Genomic DNA, 23,303 nt, shown 5'->3' on the forward strand with positions numbered 1-23,303 from the left:
GAAATGACACCCCAAAATAAATTCTGCTGCTTCTCCTGAGTACGGGGATACCACATATGTGGGACTTTTTGGGAGCCTAGCCGCGTACGGGGCCCCGAAAACCAAGCACCGCCTTCAGGCTTTCTAAGGGCGTAATTTTTTGAGTTCACTTCTCACTACCTATTACAGTTTTGAAGGCCATAAAATGCCAAGATGGCACAAAACCCCCACAAATGACCCCATTTTAGAAAGTAGACACCCCAAGCTATTTGCTGAGAGGCATGTTGAGTCCATGGAATATTTTATATTTTGCCACAAGTTGCGGGAAAATTACAAACTTTTTTTTTTTTTCACAAAGTTGTCACTAAATGATATATTGCTCACGCATGCCATGGGCATATGTGAAATGACACCCCAAAATAAATTCTGCTGCTTCTCCTGAGTACGGGGATACCACATATGTGGGACTTTTTGGGAGCCTAGCCGCGTACGGGGCCCCAAAAACCAAGCACCGCCTTCAGGCTTTCTAAGGGCGTTACAGTTTTGAAGGCCATAAAATGCCAAGATGGCACAAACCCCCCCCCCCAAATGACCCCATTTTAGAAAGTAGACACCCCTAAATTTAGGGGTACACTAGTGAGACTAGGTAATAAATGGCGGGTGCCCTGAAACTATAAAAAAATAACTAACCAACCAGCGTCACCTGTAACAGTTATATGGTGATCACTGGTGAAAGGGTTAACTAGGGGGCAATCAGGGGGCTTTATGCGGTAGTATATGGGGGTCCCTGGCGCTATAAAAAGCTGCGGCGAACCTAAATACCTACCTGCCTAACTAGCGTCACCTGTGACACTAATACAGCGATCAGAAAAACGATCGCTTATTAGGCTGGGTTCACACTGGAGCGATGCGGGAACGCCACGAATGCGCGGCGGGTTCCCGCATCGCATGCCTCCCGGCGGCAGTTCACACTGCCCTATGCGAACTGCTGGGAGTGTCAGTGAAATGTTAATGACACCCCCAGATCAGTTCGCATATCGCAGTGCGATCTGCAAACTTGGATCGCATGGTGTGAACACCCATGCGATCCGATTCTGCTGCGGACCAAAAAAAGGGTCCCGTGCGAGTTTGCGGCGGGTGCGGCGGGTGCGACACGAATTCAGCCATACTATCTGTATAGCTGAACTCGAATCGCACAGAGATCGGATGTGATTTGCACTGCAGTGCGGTGCGAATCACATCCGTTCTCATAAACCGCTGCAATGTGAACCCAGCCTTAGTGACACTGGCGACGGGGGGTGATCACGGGGTTAAACCTTTATTGGGGGGGTTAGGGGGGTACCTTAGAACTAAAGGGGGCTAACCCTAACTGCCCTAACAGTTATTAGTCACAAATGACACCTGCCGGGTGATCAGGGGGTTAAACCTTTATTAGGTAATAAATGGCGGGTGCCCTGAAACTATAAAAAAATAACTAACCAACCAGCGTCACCTGTAACAGTTATATGGTGATCACTGGTGAAAGGGTTAACTAGGGGGCAATCAGGGGGCTTTATGCGGTAGTATATGGGGGTCCCTAGCGCTATAAAAAGCTGCGGCGAACCTAAATACCTACCTGCCTAACTAGCGTCACCTGTGACACTAATACGGCGATCAGAAAAATGATCGCTTATTAGGCTGGGTTCACACTGGAGCGATGCGGAAACGCCGCGAATCCGCGGCGGGTTCCCGCATCGCATGCCTCCCGGCGGCAGTTCACACTGCCCTATGCGAACTGCTGGGAGTGTCAGTGAAATGTTACTGACACCCCCAGATCAGTTCGCATATCGCAGTGCGATCTGCAAACTCGGATCGCATGGTGTGAACACCCATGCGATCCGATTCTGCTGCGGGCCAAAAAAAGGGTCCCGTGCGAATTTGCGGCGGGTGCGGCGGGTGTGGCGGGTGCGGCGAATGGCTGAACTCGAATCGCACAGAGATCGGATGTGATTTGCACTGCAGTGCGGTGCGAATCACATTCGTTCTCATAAACCGCTGCAATGTGAACCCAGCCTTAGTGACACTGGCGACGGGGGGTGATCACGGGGTTAAACCTTTATTGGGGGGGTTAGGGGGGTACATTAGAACTAAAGGGGGCTAACCCTAACTGCCCTAACAGTTATTACAGTCACAAATGACACCAATGCAAAAAAAAAAAAAAAAAAAAAAAAATGACATTGGTGTCACTGTGACTGGGGGGCAGGGGTAATTGGGGGGGTGATCGGGGGGTAAAGGGGGGGTGTGAGTGTGCCTGGCATGTTCTACTGTGTGTGGGATGTGTTGGTGCAACTCACTGATCCGCTCTCCTCCGTGTCGGAACGAAAAATACCGACACGGAGGAGAGAATACATCACTTCCTCTCCTGTGTTTACATTACAGGAGAGGAAGTGATGTCACCGGGGATTTCCATTCGTCGGGAGCGATCGCGAGGGGGTGGCCATGAATGAATGGCCGTCCCCTCGTCCGGGATCGCTCCCGAACGAAAACCGACCGCCGCAGGCACCGGGCGGGGGCCCGATCGGGCCCCCGACCCGCGGGAGGCAAATCACGTACATCTACGTGCTTATGCCTGCCCGTGCCATTCTGCCGACGTACATCGGCGTGAGGCGGTCGGCAAGTGGTTAATAATGATTAAAGTGAAACAATAAAAGTGTAATATTCCTTTAAATTTCGTAGGGGGGGGGGGGGGGTTGTCTATAGTATGCCTGTGAAGGGGCGCATGTTTCCCGTGCTTAGAATTGTCCCTGCACAAAGTGTCATTTATGCAGGAAAAAAAGTCCTTTAAAATCACTCGCAGCTATAATGAATTGTCGGCTCCGTAATACAGAGAACACTCATTGAAAGTCATTGATAAAAAAATAAATAAATAAATTTAAAAAAAAAGCGTGGGGGTCCCCCAAATTCAATTACCAGGCCCTTCAGGTCTGGTATGGATATTAAGGGGAACCCTGCCTCAAATTTAAGAAAAAATTTGACGTGGGGTTCCCCCTAAATATCCATAACCAGACCCTTCAGGTCTGGTATGGATATTAAGGGGAACCCCGCGTCAAATTAAAAAAAAAATTGACGTGGGGTTCCCCCTAAAAATCCATACCAGACCCTTTATCCGAGCACGCAACCTGGCAGGCCGCAGGAAAAGAGGGGGGGGACGAGAGAGCGGCCCCCCCTCCCTCCTGAACCGTACCAGGCCACATGCCCTCAACATTGGGAGGATGCTTTGGGGGTCTGTGACCCCTCAAAGCACCTTGTCCCCATGTTGATGAAGACAAGGGCCTCATCCCCACAACCCTGGCCGGTGGTTGTGGAGGTCTGCGGGCGGGGGGCTTATCAGAATCTGGAAGCCCCCTTTAACAAGGGGACCCCCAGATCCCGGCCCCCCCCCTGTTTGAAATGGTAAGGGGGTACAAAAGTACCCCTACCATTTCACAAAGAAAGTGTAAAAAATGGTTAAATAAAACAAACACACTTTTGAAAAATTCCTTTATTAAAAATAAAAAAATAAAAAAAAGATTCCAGCGGCGGTAATCCACTCTTGCTATCCAGCGACGGACGGTCATCTCTCCAGCGATGGCTCATCTCATCCAGCGCAGCGAATCCATCCTTCTGTCTCCGTGTAGGAGACACTGCAGGCATTCCGGCGGCTGACGTTTCTTATATACGGAGGGCGGGGCCACCCGTCACCTGACCCCGCCCCCCTCTGACGCAAGGGGAAACCCGGGGTTCCCTGTGACGTATGGGTGACCCCGCACCCCTCTGATGTAACACAGGCAGGTTTCCGTTACATCAGAGGGGGGCGGGGTCACCTATACGTCACGGGGAACCCCGGGTTTCCCCTTGCGTCAGAGGGGGGCGGGGTCAGGTGACGGGTGGCCCCGCCCTCCGTATATAAGAAACGTCAGCCGCCGGAATCCTTGCAGTGTCTCCTCCACGGAGACAGAAGAAGGATGGATCGCTGCGCTGGATGAGATGAGACATCGCTGGAGAGATGATCGTCCGTCGCTGGATAGCAAGAGTGGATTACCGCCGCTGGAATCTTTTTTTAATTTTTTTATTTTTAATAAAGGAATTTTTCAAAAGTGTGTTTGTTTTATTTAACCATTTTTTACACTTTCTTTGTGAAATGGTAGGGGTACTTTTGTACCCCCTTACCATTTCAAACAGGGGGGGGCCGGGATCTGGGGGTCCCCTTGTTAAAGGGGGCTTCCAGATTCTGATAAGCCCCCCGCCCGCAGACCTCCACAACCACCGGCCAGGGTTGTGGGGATGAGGCCCTTGTCCTCATCAACATGGGGACAAGGTGCTTTGAGGGGTCACAGACCCCCAAAGCATCCTCCCAATGTTGAGGGCATGTGGCCTGGTACGGTTCAGGAGGGAGGGGGGGGGCGCTCTCTCGTCCCCCCCTCTTTTCCTGCGGCCTACCAGGTTGCGTGCTCGGATAAAGGGTCTGGTATGGATTTTTAGGGGGAACCCCACGTCAATTTTTTTTAAAATTTGACGCGGGGTTCCCCTTAATATCCATACCAGACCTGAAGGGTCTTGTTATGGATATTTAGGGGGAACCCCATGTCAAATTTTTTCTTAAATTTGAGGCAGGGTTCCCCTTAATATCCATACCAGACCTGAAGGGCCTGGTAATTGAATTTGGGGGACCCCCACGCTTTTTTTTATTTATTTATTTATTTTTATTTTTTTATCAATGACTTTCAATGAGTGTTCTCTGTATTACGGGAGCCGACAATTCATAATAGCTGCGAGTGATTTTAAAGGACTTTTTTTCCTGCATAAATGACACTTTGTGCAGGGACAGTTCTAAGCACGGGAAACATGCGCCCCTTCACAGGCATACTATAGACAACCCCCCCTACGAAATTTAAAGGAATATTACACTTTTATTGTTTCACTTTAATCATTATTAAAATCACTGCTCCCGAAAAAACGGCCGTTTTTAAAACTTTTTTTTGCATTGATCCATGTCCCCTGGGGCAGGACCCAGGTCCCCAAACACTTTTTAGGACAGTAACTTGCAAATTAGCCTTTAAAATGAGCACTTTAGATTTTGAACGTTGGAGTCCCATAGACTTTAATAGGGTTCTAAAGTATGCTATATACTAGCTCCGTCGAATCTTCTTTATACATTCGACAGACACCATAAGCCTTCAAAGACAGATTCGACCGTGATTCATGTGGATTTTCGGACTAATGCAATTTTTGAACGAAAAACGAAATAAATAAAAACGAATTTCGGGAGTAACTAAATAAATTAAGTTTTCAGACGAAAACGAAATTCCGAAACGAAATATTTTACTCTGCACATGTCTAGTACATTGTTTAGTATTAAATTCACTATTATATTGTGATATCAGCACCACTATTTTTAATACCTCTATATTTCATTATTATTCTAAGTGGCAGCTCTAGATTATCATTTGCATGAGCGCAGTGGTGGCACTTCAAGCGTGGGCGTGCAAGACTTGCTGACCAACAGTTAAAAAAACCTATACATGCCATTCCCCTGCAGTGTACATCATATTGTTTCACGGGAAACAATTACCCCAGTTTGGCTTCCTACTTCTTTAGCTAGCTGCAGTGAACTTGCATAGCGATTTTCTTCAACCCTTCTCATCAGAAGAGGCTCCTGTCGAGGTGTTAACTTTCGTGGATGGCATGAACATCTTTGTGAGATGGTTGCAGTTCCATCTTTGTTACATTTTTTTTTTTTTTACATTCTGAGTTTATTAAAGAATATTTAAAGTAGGTAACAAAAATATGACGTCAGCAGATGCAACTGCCCGTATTGCAATATTAGGTACATACTTGGATATCACATTGCTTCTATTACATATAAAAAAGCAATCCTAGAGCCCAACTTTGTTCTATAATATGTAAAAAGAAAAGTTGTCTTATTCAAAAACATTATCCTCATCCCCACAACTGGTGAGAGGATTAGTAGTGACATATCGGCAATTCATCTTCATTCCGGATGTGATAGTATAGTTACTGTCATTACAAGCCGTTGTATCGTCTTTTATTAAATGTAATTTCGAAATAGGCAAAAAAGATAGATAAAAGAGTGTGAAAAAATAGAAAGAAAGAAAAAGAAAGTGTAGAGCAGCATAGTCGCACGTCCGAGGTTGTAAAGAACTCTGACCTCAGTAGGAGTTTTAAGATGATGAAGAGTCTCCAGCCATCCATTTCCCAGGGTATAAGTGGTGGCTCAGGGGGCATTCCCCCCAAAATCAGCTGAGTACCTGTATACTACCCAAGGTTGCCACGTTTTACGAAATCTATCCACCTTGTCATCTGTCTGCGTAAGAGTCTCTTCCATAGTGTATATGTCCGACACCTTGTTCAGCACGGAAGTAACTTTTTGCAATTTCCAGTACAGCGGGATCAGGAATTTGGCTGCATTTAGGAGATGTCTCGTCAAAGAGTTTTTATATCTCCTCATCAAGATATTTGTAATGTGGAGCAAACACGCTGCTGCGTCCAAGCTAATTTTGGTGTTGGATAATTTTTTCCCAAAATTGTGCTATCTGAGGGCATTGCCACCACGGGTCACGGACCCTGATGGTGCGGTGAAGGCTTTTTATAATCGTTTGGACACTGATTAGTTTTGCACACAAAAAAGATTTAGGATTGAAGGGTTTCTTTATTTCCTATGGACTATTTCATCACATTTTTTCTGTTTTAAAGAATATTAATATTTGTATTTACATCTCTTTGATTTGGGATAATCACATTGAGTTTGTCATTCACAAATATTTCATAAGAAATTGTATATATTTGACTAATTGTATATGTTATAGTTGGATGTATATACACCTTTAGGAGTAACAGAATAATAGGTGAGAGGTATAGCTAACGAGGTTACCTTTTGCACAGTACTAGCGCTACAAGGTGTCATTTATGTGGTAATTTAGATTAACAGATTTATATTCACCTTCTTGTTTATATAGTAATATGTCTGACTCTGAAAGGGTAGGCACGCCACTGTTTTCTAAATAATCCTGAATGATTTGTGCCCTCCCTCCCTCTACGCCCTCTGGCCTATGTTGGGGTGGTATTTTATATAGTCTCGTGTAAAAGTCATGAAAAAATATTTTGTTATGACCTCGGTGGTCACATCTAATTTTCCTTCCCCCCATCGAATCCCGGCTATAAAATTTTTGGTCTTTTGTTCCTTTAAGACCCTCGCGAGCAATTTTCCCGGTTTATTTCCTGCTTCATAATAAATCTTTTTAAAAAACAAAAGCCTCTTTGCCCTATCGTCAAAATGCTTCTGAAGAGCCTTTCTGTGTTCTAGAAGTTCCGAGGCTGTTTGTATGGAAAGAGATTGCTTATGTAGCGTTTCTAAATTCTTTATACGTTCTGTTAGTGAGTGGATAAGTTTCTCCCTTTCTTTTTTGCGCTTTGAGCCCATTCTGATTAGTTCTCCCCTGATAGTACATTTGTGTGCCTCCCAAACTACGAGTGGGTCTGTTTCTGTGGTAGTATTTCGCTGAAAGAAGTCAGTGATTATGGCCGTAAGGTCTGTCATTAAATCTTGCTCTGTCAGGAGTGAGGCATTCAGTCTCCAATTAAAAAAGTTTGGCGCCTTTGTGGGTGTGTTCACTACCAAAGAGGTAGGGGCATGGTCCGAAAAAAGGACTGAATACCAATGTGGGCCCCTAAAACAAAGGTTAGATCTCTTTGGGAGATAAAAACGTAGTCTATGCGTGAGTGACGACTGTGTGGGGGTGAGAAAAACGTAAAGTCTCGACTTTCAGGATGTATGAACCTCCAAGTTTCAATCAGCTGCAAGAATTGGAGTAATAATTTTATGCGTTTAAGGACCTTGTATGTAATGCAAGTTTTCCCATTAGATGTGTCGTTTAACCACTTGCCGACCGCCGCACGACGATGTACGTTGACAGAATGGCACGGGCAGGCATATGGGCGTACATGTACGTCCCTGCCTTCCCGCGGGTGGGGGGCCCGATCGGGCCCCCCCCGGTGCCAGCGGCGGTCGGTATCCGTTCAGGAGCGATCCGGGATGAGGGGGCGGCCATTCATTCATGGCCACCCCCTCGCGATCGCTCCTGACGAATGGAAGTGCAGCATTACATCACTTCCTCTCCTGTAATGTAAACACAGGCAGAGGAAGTAATGTAATCTCTCCTCGTGTCGGTCTTTTTCATTCCGGCACCGAGGAGAGAGGATCGGTGAGTTGCACCTAACACTACACTAACAGTAGAACACGCCAGGCACACTTTTCACCCCCCCTTCACCCCCCGATCACCCCCCCAATCACCCCTGCACCCCCAGTCACAGTGACACCAATTGCATTTTTTTTTTATTATTATTGCATTGGTGTCATTTGTGACTGTAATAACTGTTAGGGCAGTTAGGGTTAGCCCCCTTTAGCTCTAGGGTACCCCCCTAACCCCCCCAATAAAGGTTTAACCCCGTGATCACCCCCCGTCACCAGTGTCACTAATAAGCGATTGTTTTTCTGATCGCTGTATTAGTGTCACAGGTGACGCTAGTTAGGCAGGTAAGTATTTAGGTTCGCTGCAGCTTTTTATAGCGTCAGGGACCCCCATATACTACCGCATAAAGCCCCCTGATTGCCCCCTAGTTAACCCTTTCACCAGTGATCACCATATAACTGTTACAGGTGACACTGGTTGGTTAGTTATTTTTTTTTTGTTTCAGGGCACCCGCCATTTATTATCTAATAAAGGTTTAACCCTCTGATCACCCAGCGGGTGATATAAGTTTGAGGGTCAGATAAGGTCTGCGTCGCCCCAGGCAGCGTTAGGTTAGTGCCAGTACCGCTAACACCCACGCGCAAAGCATACACCTCCCTTAGTAATATAGTATCTGATCAGATCTATATTAGCGTTGCCAGCATTTTAGGTTTCCCAAAACGCTTTGTTAGCGGGATCAGCCCAGATACCTGCTAGCATCTGCGTTTAGCCCCTCCGCCAAGCCCAGCCCAGCCCACCCAAGTGCAGTATCGATCGATCACTGTCACTTACAAAACACAACACACATAACTGCAGCGTTTGCAGAGTCAGGCTTGATCCCTGCGATCGCTAACAGTTTTTTTTGTAGCGTTTTGAAACAGTCGCTGACAGGCTAGGTGCTTTTTTACCTGTGAGTCTCACTAGTGTACCCCTAAATTTAGAGCCCAAAATGGCAAAGCGAAGGTACACTAGTGAAGAGGCCTACACGTTTCTGAGCATGACAGATAGTGAAGAGGAGGTCACTCATCTGTCAGATTCAGGCTCAGAATACGATCCTGTAGAGGACAGCGGCTCCATGACAGATAGCTCTGGCGATGGAGATGAGGTCCCTGTTAAGGACAGGTGTACCCGATCCCGAATGTATTCTGTTGTTCGGGTGGAGGAACCGCAGGTCACTCGTATGGAGCAGAGACGTACTAGAGCCGCTCATCCTTCTGGTGAACTGGCAAGCACCAGCGGCCTAGTACACCCTGGACGTACATCCAGCACTGCAGTAACACGTGGTGACGTGGCGAGTCCCATAAGTGCAGTTCAAGCTGGCGAGGTGGCAAGCACAAGTAGTGTCCCGCTGCCACCAAGACAAAGACAAAGACAGGCCCGTCGTACCCATAGTGCCCTTCCTGCAGAATTCGCCAATCCTAATTGGGTGCCCACCACTTCTGCAGAACCCGTACTTCCCCCATTCACTGGCCAACCTGGCATTAACGTGGAAACAGTTGATTTTACGACACTTGACTTTTACTCACTGTTTTTCACCAAAGATCTCTATAGATCTATTGTGGACCAAACCAATTTGTACGCTGGTCAACCAATCGCCACTATTTCCCAGTCCGCCCTTGCCAGACAATGGAAACCAGTTACGGTTTCCGAATTTAAAATCTTTCTGGGCCTCTCCCTCAACATGGGCATAACCAAAAAGAGTGAGCTGCGGTCATATTGGTCCACTGACCCAATTCACCATATGCGCGTGTTCTCTGCTTCCATGTCCAGGGCACGATACGAGCAGATTTTGCGGTTCATGCACTTCAGCGACAATGAACTCTGTCGTCCTTGTGGAGACCCTGAATACGATCGGCTCTACAAAATTCGGCCCCTCATAAACTACTTCAACCAACGTTTTTCAGACTTGTTTACTCCCCATCAAGTTGTCTGCGTTGATGAGTCCCTGATTAAGTTTTCTGGTCGCTTGTCATTCAAACAATACGTTCCCAACAAGCGTTCCAGATACGGGGTCAAGATGTATAAGCTCTGTGACAGGGCCACAGGCTATACACGTAGTTTTATGGTTTATGAGGGTAAAGATAGTCACGTAGAGCCGGAGAACTGCCCTGACTACATAGGAAGCGCTGGCAAGATAGTGTGGGACATGGTGTCACCCTTATTCGGAAAGGGGTACCACTTGTACGTGGACAATTATTACACAAGCGTGCCACTGTTTAGTCACTTGTTTGATCAGCAGATTGGAGCATGTGGCACCGTGCGACCTAATCACCGGGGCTTTCCCCAGCGGCTTGTAGAGTCCCGTCTTAGGCTGGGGGAGAGAGCCTACTTGCGCAGTAATAATTTGCTCGCTATGAAGTGGAGGGATAATAAGAATGTTTTCGTTCTTACCTCCCTTCATGCAGACACGACGGTCCAAATTCCTACGGCGACTGGTATTGTGGAGAAACCCCTCTGTGTCCACAAATATAACCAAAATATGGGAGGGGTGGACCTCAATGACCAGTTGTTGGCGCCGTATCTAGTTGCCCGTAAGGCCAGACGCTGGTACAAAAAAGTGTCTGTTTATTTATTCCAATTGGCTATACTGAATGCTTATGTGCTACACAAAGCTTCAGGACGGACTGGATCCTTCCTTAAATTCCAGGATGATATCGTCAGAGCCCTTCTGTATCCAGGCGGTGCTCCACCTCACGTTCCCCAACCAGATGCAGTAAGCCGGCTGCATGAGAGGCATTATTCTTATGTCATCCCGAGTACCCCTACCCAACGAGCCCCCCAAAGAAAATGTCGTGTCTGCAGAAAGCGCGGATATAGGCGTGACACCCGTCATTATTGTCCCCGCTGTCCTGACAATCTTTGCATTGGTGAATGTTTTTTTTTTTTTTTAATAAAATTTTATTGAAAAAGGCATAGAACAAATTGTACATAATACAAAGACGAAAATTTTTCTCATTGAAATAGAAAGATCGAGTGAAAACAATCATACAGCTTAGGGTTTGGTAGTAACTAAACAGTGTGTACATAGCTTAAGGGAAGACTAACCATTCTCCCCGAAGAAGGGAGAAGGGGAAGCTTCAACTGGATGGATCTGGAGGTCAGAAGGTAACCTGGTGCGTTTTATAAAAGCGAACTACAGGATAAAATAAAGTATATACTGAATATGAAATAAAATAAATATGAAATAAAATAACCGTGGAGGGGGGGTGGGGGGAGCGGGAGGGGGGGGGAGGGGGGGAGTGGTCAGTAGCAGGTGCAGTTTATTGCATAGTGGGGAGGGAGGAGAGGTGCTGCACAGAGCCCGGCTGTCCATGGAAGGTGAAGAGTCCCCGTGTGGGGGGGGGAGAGAGTCAGGAGCACAGAGACCCACTTGGTACGGTTTCAGGTTGCAGCGATTATCACCGTGTCCCTTATGGATGAAGGAGTGGTCCTCAAGGTGGGCTCGTTCCTGTGGGGTGAGTCTAGATGCCATATAGAAGCCCCATCTGTTGCGAAAACGTAGTTTGGCTTTGGCGTGAAGAAAGCTAGTATTCAATTTGTCACGAAAGAGGAGATGCATAAGTTCTCTGTCTACTTGTGGAACAGAGGGTTTAGTCGTGGTTGTCCAGTTGGCTAGGATGGTTCTCCTCGCGAGTAACAAACAGAGCAAGGCCCACTCCTTGCCCAGAGGTGTGGGGGTAGCCGACCAGGGGAGCAGTTTGGGGTCCCAATACCCAAAGATAAGGAGTAGCGGGTCCTTGGGGAGTTTCAGGAGTGTTATCTTGAAGATAAAAGCCAAAATTCCATCCCAGAATGAGGAGATGACCAGGCAAGACCAATAGCGGTGGGTAAGGGAGGGTCTCGGATGCTGGCATAGAGGGCACAAAGAAGCAGCAGATTGACACGAAGGTGAGGAATGTAGAAAAGGTATGTGCGCTCGATGTACAATTTTTAGTTGGGTTTCCCTCCAAGTTTCATTTGGTACCAAATTATAGACTGTTTTGAGTCCGTGTAGGATCTTATCCACAATATCGGTACTTGGAAAATCTTTGGCCCAGTTAGATACCGAGGAAGATTCCAGAGAGGGTGTAGTATTCAGTAGTAGAGGTTTGTAAATATCAGAGATGCCATAAGAGTCTTTGTGGAGAAGTACTTCGATGAAAGAGGATTGGAATCTTGCATGTTCCGCTCTGCAAGTTTTCTGCAAGAAGCTGAGGCATTGGCCATGGTGGAAGGCGGATGAATCCGGCAAGGAGAACTTGACAGCTAGCCGGCGGAAGGGAAGTGCTCGACCAGAGTCCGGGTCACATAAGGAGAATAAGGTGTCGAGGCCCTGTTGACGCCATGTTTCATAGGGTTGGCGGTCCAACCCCGGGGTAAAGTGCGGGTTGCCTTGTATCGGGAGATGTCTAGAAATGAAGGGAGACAGCTTAAGGCTCTTCCGTGTTTCTCTCCAGGCAATAGCCGTGTCTCTCAGTACAAGGTTGTGTTGCAATGACGGATCTAATTGTTTCCATTTGCAGTGGAGAAGAGCAGCTAGGGAGTAAGGATGGGTCATTGCAGCTTCCAGTGGGTAATTAGAGCAGCGGGATTTTTGGGATATCCAGTCTAGACCTACCCTCAAAAGACATGCTAGGTTATACATTCTAAGATTGGGAAGGCTAATACCCCCTTCGCTCCTGGGAAGGTGAAGTTTAGAGAAGGCTATGCGGGGTCTCTTGCCTCGCCACAGGAATTTAGAGATTGCTGAGTTTAAAAGTTTTGTATCCTTATGTCTAAGGAGTAAGGGTATCGTCTGAAGGGGATACAGGAGGTGTGCAAAGCTGACCATTTTTACCAGGTGACACCTTCCCAAGAGCGAAAGAGGCAGATCCATCCAGTTGTCTAATTCCTGTATAAGTTTGGCAAAGAGGGGGGGGGGTAGTTCAGGTGATAGAGAGATGAGGGGAGCCTCCCTATCTTAATGCCCAAGTACGTGATATGGGTTCTAGCTACTTTGAAAATGGAGTGGTTTGCCCATGTCGGAGGTGGAAGGGATCCCAGGGGGAGTATTTCGCTCTTGGAGTAGTTAATACGCAGTCCCGAGCACTGTCTGAAACGGTCAAATAAGGATTTAATCGTGGGCATGTCTGTTGAAGGGTTGGCGGAGAATATCAAGACATCGTCAGCAAAGAGGGAGGTTCTTAATTCGTGCGACCCGATTTTGATCCCGTGTAGCGGAGCTTTATATGTCAGATATCTGGATAGTGGCTCCAAGGCCAGATTAAAGAGGAGTGGGGACAGGGGGCAACCTTGTCTGGTTCCCTTATGTAGCCGGAACTCATCCGAGAGGAGGCCAGCGGCCACCAGTCTGGCTGCAGGGGATGTGTACATGGAGCTGATCAGGTGTAGAAATGGTCCGGTGAAGCCCATATCCCCCAGTACCATGGATAGCCATTCAAAATTGACATTGTCAAAAGCCTTTTCGGCATCTAGAGTGATAATGGCTAGATCGCTGGTAGGGTGACATCTGGCATGTTCTAGTGCCATCATCACCTTCCTGATATTGATAGTTGCCGTTCTGCCCTTGACAAAACCTGACTGGGCGGAGTAGATCAGGGAGGGGATGATGTCAGCCAGTCTATTAGCTATTATTTTGGAAAGAATTTTGACGTCAAGGTTTAGAAGCGAGATGGGTCTATATGACCCAGGCTCTTGTGGGTCTTTACCCTTTTTTTCTAACAACTTAATAGTTGCTTGGTTACCGGACGGGAGATAGGGGCCACCAGACCATATATGTTGGTAGACATCGGCCAGGGTCGGGGTTAGAAGTGTGTTTAAAGATTTATAAAACTCGCCTGATAGGCCATCCGGGCCTGGGGCTTTGGAGGAAGCTAGCTTACGAATCGTATCGGATATCTCCGAGGGGGAAATGGGGGCGTTTAACGAATCGAGTTGAGCGGGAGATACTCGGGTCAATTGTACTTCGTCGAGGAAGTCGCGAGCAGTGGGTCGGTCAATAGGGTCCGCCGCATATAGGGAGGAATAAAAGCGGAGCATCGCCGCATTGATGCCCTTTGGAGTGGTCGCGACTGTGCCATCGGGGTCGCGTAGCGACGATATGACCGTGGGGCGGTAGGTTCCCTTGCATAGTCTGGCAAGAAGCTTGCCAGCCTTGTTGCCAAATTTGTGTAGAGTGGCGTTGAAGTGAGCATGTTTAGTGTTTTCCAAGGTTTCGGCCCAAGTGTCAAATGACTGCTTGGCTGTATGCCAGGCCTCGCGATTTTCGGGGGAGTTTAAGGCATAGAGTGCTCGCTGGGCCTGATGTAGTCTGGAACTGGAGGCTTTGTATTGAGACTGGGCGTGTTTCTTGAATGAGGAGGCATAAGAGATAATGCGTCCCCTAAGGAACGCCTTACCTGCGTCCCAAAACAAGTGTGGGTTGTCAGCATGTATTGCGTTCGTCTGTGAATATGATGCCCATTCTTTCGTCATGTAAGTTTGAAAATCTGCGTTGTGCTGCAAGTAGGAGGGGAAACGCCAAATTTTGGGATTGGGGTGTATGTCGGGGGTCTCTAGAGTCACTGATATCGGAGCATGATCTGATATGGCTATATCATGGATTTCCGCTGTCGGAAGGAAGGGGATTAAGTCATTAGAACTAAAAAAATAGTCAATCCTAGAAAAGACATTGTGGGGATAAGAGTAAAAGGAAAATTCTCGGTCGGTCGGGTGGTGTAGTCGCCAAATGTCATGTAGGTGAAGGGATTCCATAGTCATTGCCAGGCTCGTGGGAATAGTAACAGTCGAACAGAGTATGGGGCGCAATGATGAGGATTTGTCATCTACCGGGTGGGTAACGGAATTGAAGTCGCCCCCCACCAGATGCGGGAGGTGGGGGAAGCGCAGGAGCCAACTAGTCAATGCGCTGAAAAAAGGTTTTGTGGGGCTATTGGGGGCATAGACGTTCGCAATAGCAAGTTCCTTGGTCCCTATGAGGGCCCTGATCGTGAGGAGTCTGCCCTGTTGATCTGTGTCCGTAGATAGAATCTTACAAGGAAGATTCTTATTAATAAGTATAAGAACCCCTGCTTTCCGGCCTACGGCCTCAGAACCTACCACCTCACCCACCCAGAGCTTCCTCATCCGAACAAAGTCCGATGAGGAGAGATGGGTTTCTTGTAGCAACGCTACATCTGTTTTGAGTCTCTTGAGGTGTCGCAGTATCTTCAGACGTTTGTTGGGGGAACGAAGCCCTTTAACGTTCCACGAGACTACTTGTAGCATGGTGGAGCGTTAAGAGCGGTAACAGTGCGGATTAGTAGTACCATGTAGTAGGGAGGACCCGGGGCATGTAATAACAGGAGCTTTGCTCCAGATAGGGCTAGGGCGGCCCCTGGTAAGGTAGCAGCAAGGGAGAGTAATTTGGGGAAAAGTGCAGCTGTGGGAATAAGTAGAAGGAAGGGGGGGGAAGGGAGCGGCAAATGTGCCAAGCATAATAACAAAGAAAGTAAAAACAACTCACTGTGAACTTCACTTTTTTCCGCATGGGGGTCACTGTGTAGACCAGCTCCCAGAACCAGGCCTCCGAACTGACATAGAAATGGCTGCCCTAAAAAGAAGGAGCATGGCATGCCATCAACCCAGGCAAGGATCAGAACGAAGTGAGATGGTCTGCACAGAAGAATCCACAGGGGGAACAAGTGGGTATACCCTGAGAGAAAATAAAAACACAAACATTGAGGAAAACAGTTATAATAGGACAATAAAAGAACAACCAGAAGCCGAAGGCATATGGGGCACGGTAAAAGACATATGTTCAGTCAATGTAGCGCACGGGGCCAGTCACGGCCCTGGTCAAATATTACCTGAGGAGCGCATGCATAGCGCAAGTGGCCCAGGAGGGGGTTGATTCATGCAGAAGCCACTTCTACCATGAGAAAACGGGTGGTAGGTAAAGCTTCGTCCCTGAAAGGGAGGGAAGACAAAAAGGTAACAAGGTCCTGGGGTTCATCAACGTGGGTTGAGAGCGTGAGGAGCTGGACCTGAGGCCCTGAAGTGCTTGGGGGAATCCTTCCGTGGGCTCCTCTGGTCAAGGGCCCTATTGACTGGGGCCGCTTTGGGAGCCGGGCTGAGTGGAGGGCCCGAGCGTAGCGATTTCAGAAAACGTGATGCATCGTCTGGGTCTTGAAAAGAGAGCTGTTCTCCGTTGGGTGCTTTGATCCGCAGGATTGCCGGAAATGCCAGAGTGAATTTCATCTGCCGTTGGAATAGTTCCATACAGATATGTTGAAAGGCCTTCCGTTTCTTGGAAACATCCACTGAATAGTCAGCAAAGATCAGAATTTTGACCCCGTCGATCTGAAGTGATCTGGACTGACGATATTGCTGCAGAATGGAGGCTTTATCTGAATAATTCAGGTATTTGGCAATGATCGGGCGCGGGGACTTGTGATCAGAGTTGGGCGCCCCCACACGATGTGCTCGTTCCACGACGAAGGGTCCCCCTAGGCCCAGAGCCTCCGGGATGCGGCTTGCACACAGGTCTGATAGGGCGGATTGGTGAAGCGACTCGGGGATACCTACAAAACGCAGGTTGCTCCTCCTGGACCTATTCTCGAGGTCATCGAGCTTTTCCAAGATATATATACGTTAGTTCTGTCCTGAGCTTGTTCCAAGGACTGCGTTTGGTATAATTCTTCCTCTAAAGTAGAGATGCGATTTTCAGCCTCATTGAGTCTGGATGCATGTTCCCCGAGTTGGGCTTGAAATTTATGCATGCCTTGGGTGACAGCTTTCTCAACAGAGGCAGCTATCATGGGGGAGAGGAGAGCAGCAACAGCTTGTGCCAGAAGCTCTGTCTGTGGATCCTGCAGCGGTGGGGATGGCAGAGAATGCAGCATGGTCACAGGCGCCACAGGCCCAGGTACATGTGTGGAGGTTGGAGATTGTAGGGAAGAGGGTGCCTTGGAGGTTGTTTGGCCTTGGGCTGGGTCTCCTACCTCCATGGCTGGCGCTGGCTCCTCCGGGTAGGCCGCGCAGGCCGGAGCGGTGACCGGAGCGGTGTAGGCCGAAGCCGGGGCCTCGATTTGCGGTGTGGCCTGCCGCGCGGTGGCGGCCGCGTACGAACGCGGCCCGTTTTTTTCCACGAACCGGTCCATCCTGGAGCTGGTAGCGTGGGGAAGTTAGCTGGCCGGTGGAGCGGGCAAAATCGCCGGATTTGAAGCAGATTTAGAGGCCGGTCTGCGGGAGCTGTGAGAGGGGACAGCTACTCCATGCGGCGCCGGAACCGGAAGTCTTGGTGAATGTTTTGAACTCTACCATGAACTAGTTGAGTTTTAGAGTAGGGTACAGCATTGCACAGGCTAGGCACACATTCACAGGGTCTCCCAAGATGCCATCGCATTTTGAGAGACCCAAACCACTGGAAACTTTACAAAAGTTACATAAAAAAGTGTTTAAAAAAAAAAAAGTTAAAAAAACAAAAAAAATATAAAATAAAAAAAACAAAAATAGTTGTCGTTTTATTGTTCTCTCTCTCTCTATTCTCTCTCTATTGTTCTGCTCCTTTGTACTGTATTCTATTCTGCAATGTTTTATTGTTAACCATTTTTTGTTTTCAGGTACGCCATTCTGCTGCAGCGCGGATTTATTTATCTTGACAGCAACAGTGTTTTGCTCCCACGATACATAAAGCCGCGACTCCAGCACTGTCGGAGGTGATTTCACCACCACAGTTAAAAAAGAGCATATATGCCGAAGCATGGGGGCAGAAGGGGTGGAGGAGCGATCTGCTCCTACCTTTTGCGGGAGGATGCCCCCATGCTTCGACATATATAAATGGTGCATGTATGCCCACCATTAGAAGTGGGTGGATGAAGGGAGGTATCTAATGGTGGGCATACCCACCGACCAATATATTTTTTTCGTTCAGCCCACAGGCTGCATGAAAAAAAAATTACAATATATGCCCAACCAGTTCCAGCAACATACTGGTATGTTGCTGGACTTTGAGTGCTTATACCAGAATGATGCCTGCAGGTTTAGGTATCATCTTGGTATCATTCTTTTCAGCCAGCGGTCGGCTTTTATGTAAAAGCAATCCTAGTGGCTAATTAGCCTCTAGACTACTTTTACAAGCAGTGGGAGGGAATGTCCCCCCCCCCCCCCGCACCATCTTCCATGGTTTTCTCAGGCTCTCCTGTCCCAACAGGGAACTTGAGAATGCAGCCGGTGGTTCCGCCAGCTGACCATAGAGCTGATCAGAGACCAGAATGGCTCCAATCATCTCTATGGCCTAAGACTCCGGAAGCTACTAGCATTTCATGACTTAGATTTTGCGGGATGTAAACAGCGCCATTGGGAAATTGGGAAAGCATTTTATCACACCGATCTTGGTGTGGTCAGATGCTTTGAGGACAGAGGAGAGATCTAGGGTCTGATAGACCCTAATTTTTTCAAAAAAGAGTACCTGTCACTACCTATTGCAATCATAGGGGATATTTACATTCCCTGAGATAACAATAAACATCATTAAAAAAAATATATAAATGAAAGGAACAGTTTAAAAATAAAATAAAAAAGCAAAATAAATAATAAAAAAACACAAAAAAAAAAACACCCCTGTCCCCCCCTGCTAAGGCGCAACGTCGAACGCAAGCGTTGGTCTGGTGTCATATGTAAACAGCAATTGCACCATGCATGTGAGGTATCACCACGAAGGTCAGATCGAGGGTACTAATTTTAGCAGTAGATCTCCTCCGTAAATCTAAAGTGGTCACCTGTAAAGGCATTTAAAGGCTTTTAAAAATGTACGTAGTTTGTCGCCGCTGCACGTTTCTGCGCAATTTTAAAGCATGTCGTGTTTGGTATCCATGTACTCGGCCTAAGATCATATTTTTTATTTCATCAAACATTTGGGCAATATAGTGATTTTTAGTGCATTAAAATAAAAAAAAGTGTGTTTTTGCCCCAAAAATGCGTTTGAAAAATCGCTGCGCAAATACCGTGTGAAAAAAAAAATGAAATACCCACCATTTTAATCGGTAGGGCTTTTGCTTTAAAAAAACACTTCATGTTTGGGGGTTCAAAGTAATTTTATTGCAAAAAAAAATATTTTTTCATGTAAACAAAAAGTGTCAGAAAGGGCTTTTTCTTCAAGTGGTTAGAAGAGTGGGTGATGTGTGACATAAGCTTCTAAATGTTGTGTATAAAATGCCAGGACAGTTCAAAACCCCCCCCAAATGACCCCATTTTAGAAAGTAGACACCCCAAGCTATTTGCTGAGAGGCATGTCGAGTCCATGGAATATTTTATATTTTGACAAAAGTTGTGGAAAAAAGACATTATTATTATTTTTTTAATTTTTTTTGCACAAAGTTGTCATTAAATGATATATTGCTCAAACATGCCATGGTTATATGTAAAATTACACCCCAAAATACATTCTGTTGCTTCTCCTGAGTACGGGGATACCACAAGTGTGAGACCTTTTGGGAGCCTAACCGCGTACGGTACCCCAAAATCTAAGCACCACCTTCAGGCTTTCTAAGGTTGTAAATTTTTGATTTCATTCCTCACTGCCTATCACAGTTTTGGAGGCCATGGAATGCCCAGATAGCACAAAATCCCCCCAAGTGACCCCATTTTGGAAAGGAGACACCCCAAGCTATTTGCCGAGAGGTATGGTGAGTATTTTGCAGACCTTCATTTTTGTCACAAAGTTTTGAAAATTGAAAAAAATAAAAAAAATATACATTATTTTTTTTTTCTTCATTTTCAAAAACAAATGAGAGCTGCAAAATACACACCATGCCTCTCAGCAAATAGCTTGGGGTGTCTACTTTCAAAAATGGGGTCATTTTGGGGGGTTTTGTGCTATTTTGGCATTTTATGGCCTTCGAAACTGTGATAGGTAGTGAGGAGTTAAATCAAAAATTTACACCCTTAGAAATCCTGAAGGCGGTGCTTGGTTTTCAGGGCCCCGTACGCGACTAGGCTCCCAAAAAGTCCCACACGTGGTATCCCCGTACTCAGGAGAAGCAGCAGAATTTATTTTGGGGTGTCATTTCACATATGCCCATGGCATGCGTGAGCAATATATCATTTAGTGACAACTTTGTGAAAAAAAATAAATAAATAAAAGTTTGTAATTTTCCCGCAACTTGCGGCAAAATATAAAATATTACATGGACTCAACATGCCTCTCAGCAAATAGCTTGGAGTGTCTACTTTCTAAAATGGGGTCATTTGTGGGGGTTTTGTGCCATCTTGGCATTTTATGGCCTTCAAAACTGTAATAGGTAGTGAGGCGTGAAATCTGAAATTTACGCCCTTAGAAAGCCTGAAGGCGGTTCTTGGCTTTCGGGGCCCCGTACGCAGCTAGGCTCCCAAAAAATCCCACACATGTGGTATCCCCGTACTCAGGAGAAGCAGCAGAATTTATTTTGGGGTGTCATTTCACATATGCCCATGGCAATGCGTGAGTAATATATCATTTAGTGACAACTTTGTGAAAAAAAAAAAAAGTTTGTAATTTTCCCGCAACTTGCGACAAAATATAAAATATTCCATGGACTCAACATGCCTCTCAGAAAATAGCTTGGGGTGTCTACTTTCTAAAATGGGGTCATTTGTGGGGGTTTTGTGCCATCTTGGCATTTTATGGCCTTCAAAACTGTAACAGGTAGTGAGGAGTGAACTCAAAAATTTACGCCCTTAGAAAGCCTGAAGGTGGTTCTTGGCTTTCGGGGCCCCGTACGCAGCTAGGCTCCCAAAAAATCCCACACATGTGGTATCCCCGTACTCAGGAGAAGCAGCAGAATTTATTTTGGGGTGTCATTTCACATATGCCCATGGCATGCATGAGCAATATATCATTTAGTGACAACTTTGTGAAAAAAAAAGAAAAAAAAAAAAAGTTTGTAATATTCCCGCAACTTGCGGCAAAATATAAAATATTCCATGGACTCAACATGCCTCTCAGCAAATAGCTTGGGGTGTCTACTTTCTAAAATGGGGTCATTTGGGGGGGGGTTTGTGCCATCTTGGCATTTTATGGCCTTCAAAACTGTAATAGGTAGTGAGGAGTGAAATGAAAAATTTACGCCCTTAGAAAGCCTGAAGGCGGTGCTTGGTTTTCGGGGCCCCGTACGCGGCTAGGCTCCCAAAAATTCCCACACATGTGGTATCCCCGTACTCAGGAGAAGCAGCAGAATTTATTTTGGGGTGTAATTTCACATATGCCCGTAGCATGTGTGAGCAATATATCATTTAGTGACAACTTTGTGAAAAATTAATAAAGTTTGTAATTTTCCCGCAACTTGTGGCAAAATATAAAATATTCCATGGACTCAACATGCCTCTCAGCAAATAGCTTGGGGTGTCTACTTTCTAAAATGGGGTCATTTGTGGGGGTTTTGTGCCATCTTGGCATTTTATGGCCTTCAAAACTGTGATAGGTAGTGAGGAGTGAAATTACAAATGTATGCCCTTAGAAATCCTGAAGGCGGTGCTTGGCTTTCGGGGCCCTGTACGCGGCTAGGCTTCCAAAAAGTCGACCACATGTGGTATCCCCGTACTCAGGAGAAGCAGCAGAATGTATTTTGGGGTACAATTCCACATATAACCATGGAATGTGTGAGCAATATATCATTTAGTGACAACTTTGTGTAAAAGTATTCAATCGCTTGAGGCAAAAAAATAAAATATTCAATGGGCTCAACATGCCTCTTATCAATTTCCTTAGGGTGTCTACTTTCCAAAATGGGGTCATTTGGGGGGGGGTTTTGTACTGCCCTGCCATTTTAGCACCTCAAGAAATGAGATAGGCAGTCATAAACTAAAAGCTGTGTAAATTCCAGAAAATGTACCTTAGTTTGTAGATGTGACAACTTTTGCGCAAACCAATAAATATACAGTTATTGACTTTTTTTTTACCAAAGACATGTGGCTGAATACATTTTGGCTTAAATGTATGACTAAAATTGAGTTTATTGGATTTTTCTAATAACAAAAAGTAGAAAATATCATTTTTTTAAAAAATTTGCGGTCTTTTACGTTTATATCGCAAAAAATAAAAATCGCAGAGTCAGTCAAATACCTTTAAAAGAAAGCTCTATTTGTGGGAAAAAAAGGACGCAAATTTCGTTTGGGTACAACATTGCATGACCGCGCAATTACCAGTTAAAGCAGCGCAGTGCCAAGTTGTAAAAAGACCTCTGGTCATTGACCAGCAAAATGGTCCGGTCTGAAAGTGGTTAATGGATTTAAGGGCCTGTTGAAGTCTCCCCCAAGGATTAAACATCCCGTAGAGAATTCCACGAGTTCCTGTACAATATGTTGGCAGAAGGACACGTGTGCCGAGTTTGGGAAGTACACATTGGCTATTGTCATCGGGGAGTCATTGTATAGACCTTTTATAAAAAGATACCTGCCTTTTGGGTCTAGATTTACAGAATGTAAGGTAAAGGGTGCCTCCCTACTTATTAAGGTAGATACGCCTCGAGCTCTAGTTTCAGCATTTGTGGCATGATGAGCCTCTGTAAAATAGGAGTCAGTCAGTTTGGGAACTTGATTTGTCCTGAAATGTGTCTCCTGCAGGAGGGAAAAATGTGGCCTACCTTTTTTAAGCTCTCTCAGTAATGTGGAGCGTCTCTCAGATTCAGGCCCGTACGTTGTGGGAGATTACAAGAGGAGTCCGGCCTAGGTCCGCATAGGTCATGATGGAGGCTCAGGGCGAGATGGTCCACTGTGTATTTAGGAAACAAAACTGTCAGTAACCAGGATGGCAGCAGCAAACTATTCAGACTTGCTCCCTCCACACAGGAGGTTCTATACCTAACGACTATATCAGGAAGAAAGAAAAAGATAAGAAAGTGTAGAAGTAGGAGAACATAGAAATATTGGAGTGTATAACAGATATCCCTTATCAGTCAGGTCAAACTCTACTGAATAGGTAGAAATCAGTGCGTCCACAACCCACGTTGTAGGTGTGGAGGCACTTGGTGGGGGTACCGTTGGGAGGCAGCTAACAACCGAGCACCCTGTCAGCCAATTATTTCTCTAATATAAAAACTATTGAAAATGATTCAAAGTATA

The 23,303-nt window shown here is 46.3% G+C and overlaps 1 long non-coding RNA gene across 1 annotated transcript in view; it reads right to left on the bottom strand.

Moving 5' to 3' along the window:
* The window catches only part of LOC143989054 (uncharacterized), a 215,816-nt gene extending 192,909 nt beyond the window's left edge, over nt 1-22,907 (bottom strand). Inside the window, exon 1 of the long non-coding RNA XR_013276963.1 lies at nt 22,826-22,907. This is a non-coding gene — a long non-coding RNA (uncharacterized LOC143989054). The remainder of the gene's footprint in view (nt 1-22,825) is intronic.
* Between the last annotated feature and the right edge of the window lie 396 nt (nt 22,908-23,303).

This window comes from Lithobates pipiens, unplaced genomic scaffold (genome assembly GCF_037356315.1).
Source record: "Lithobates pipiens isolate NorthernLeopardFrog02 unplaced genomic scaffold, aLitPip1_a1.2 Scaffold_18, whole genome shotgun sequence".
Lineage (NCBI taxonomy): Eukaryota > Metazoa > Chordata > Amphibia > Anura > Ranidae > Lithobates > Lithobates pipiens.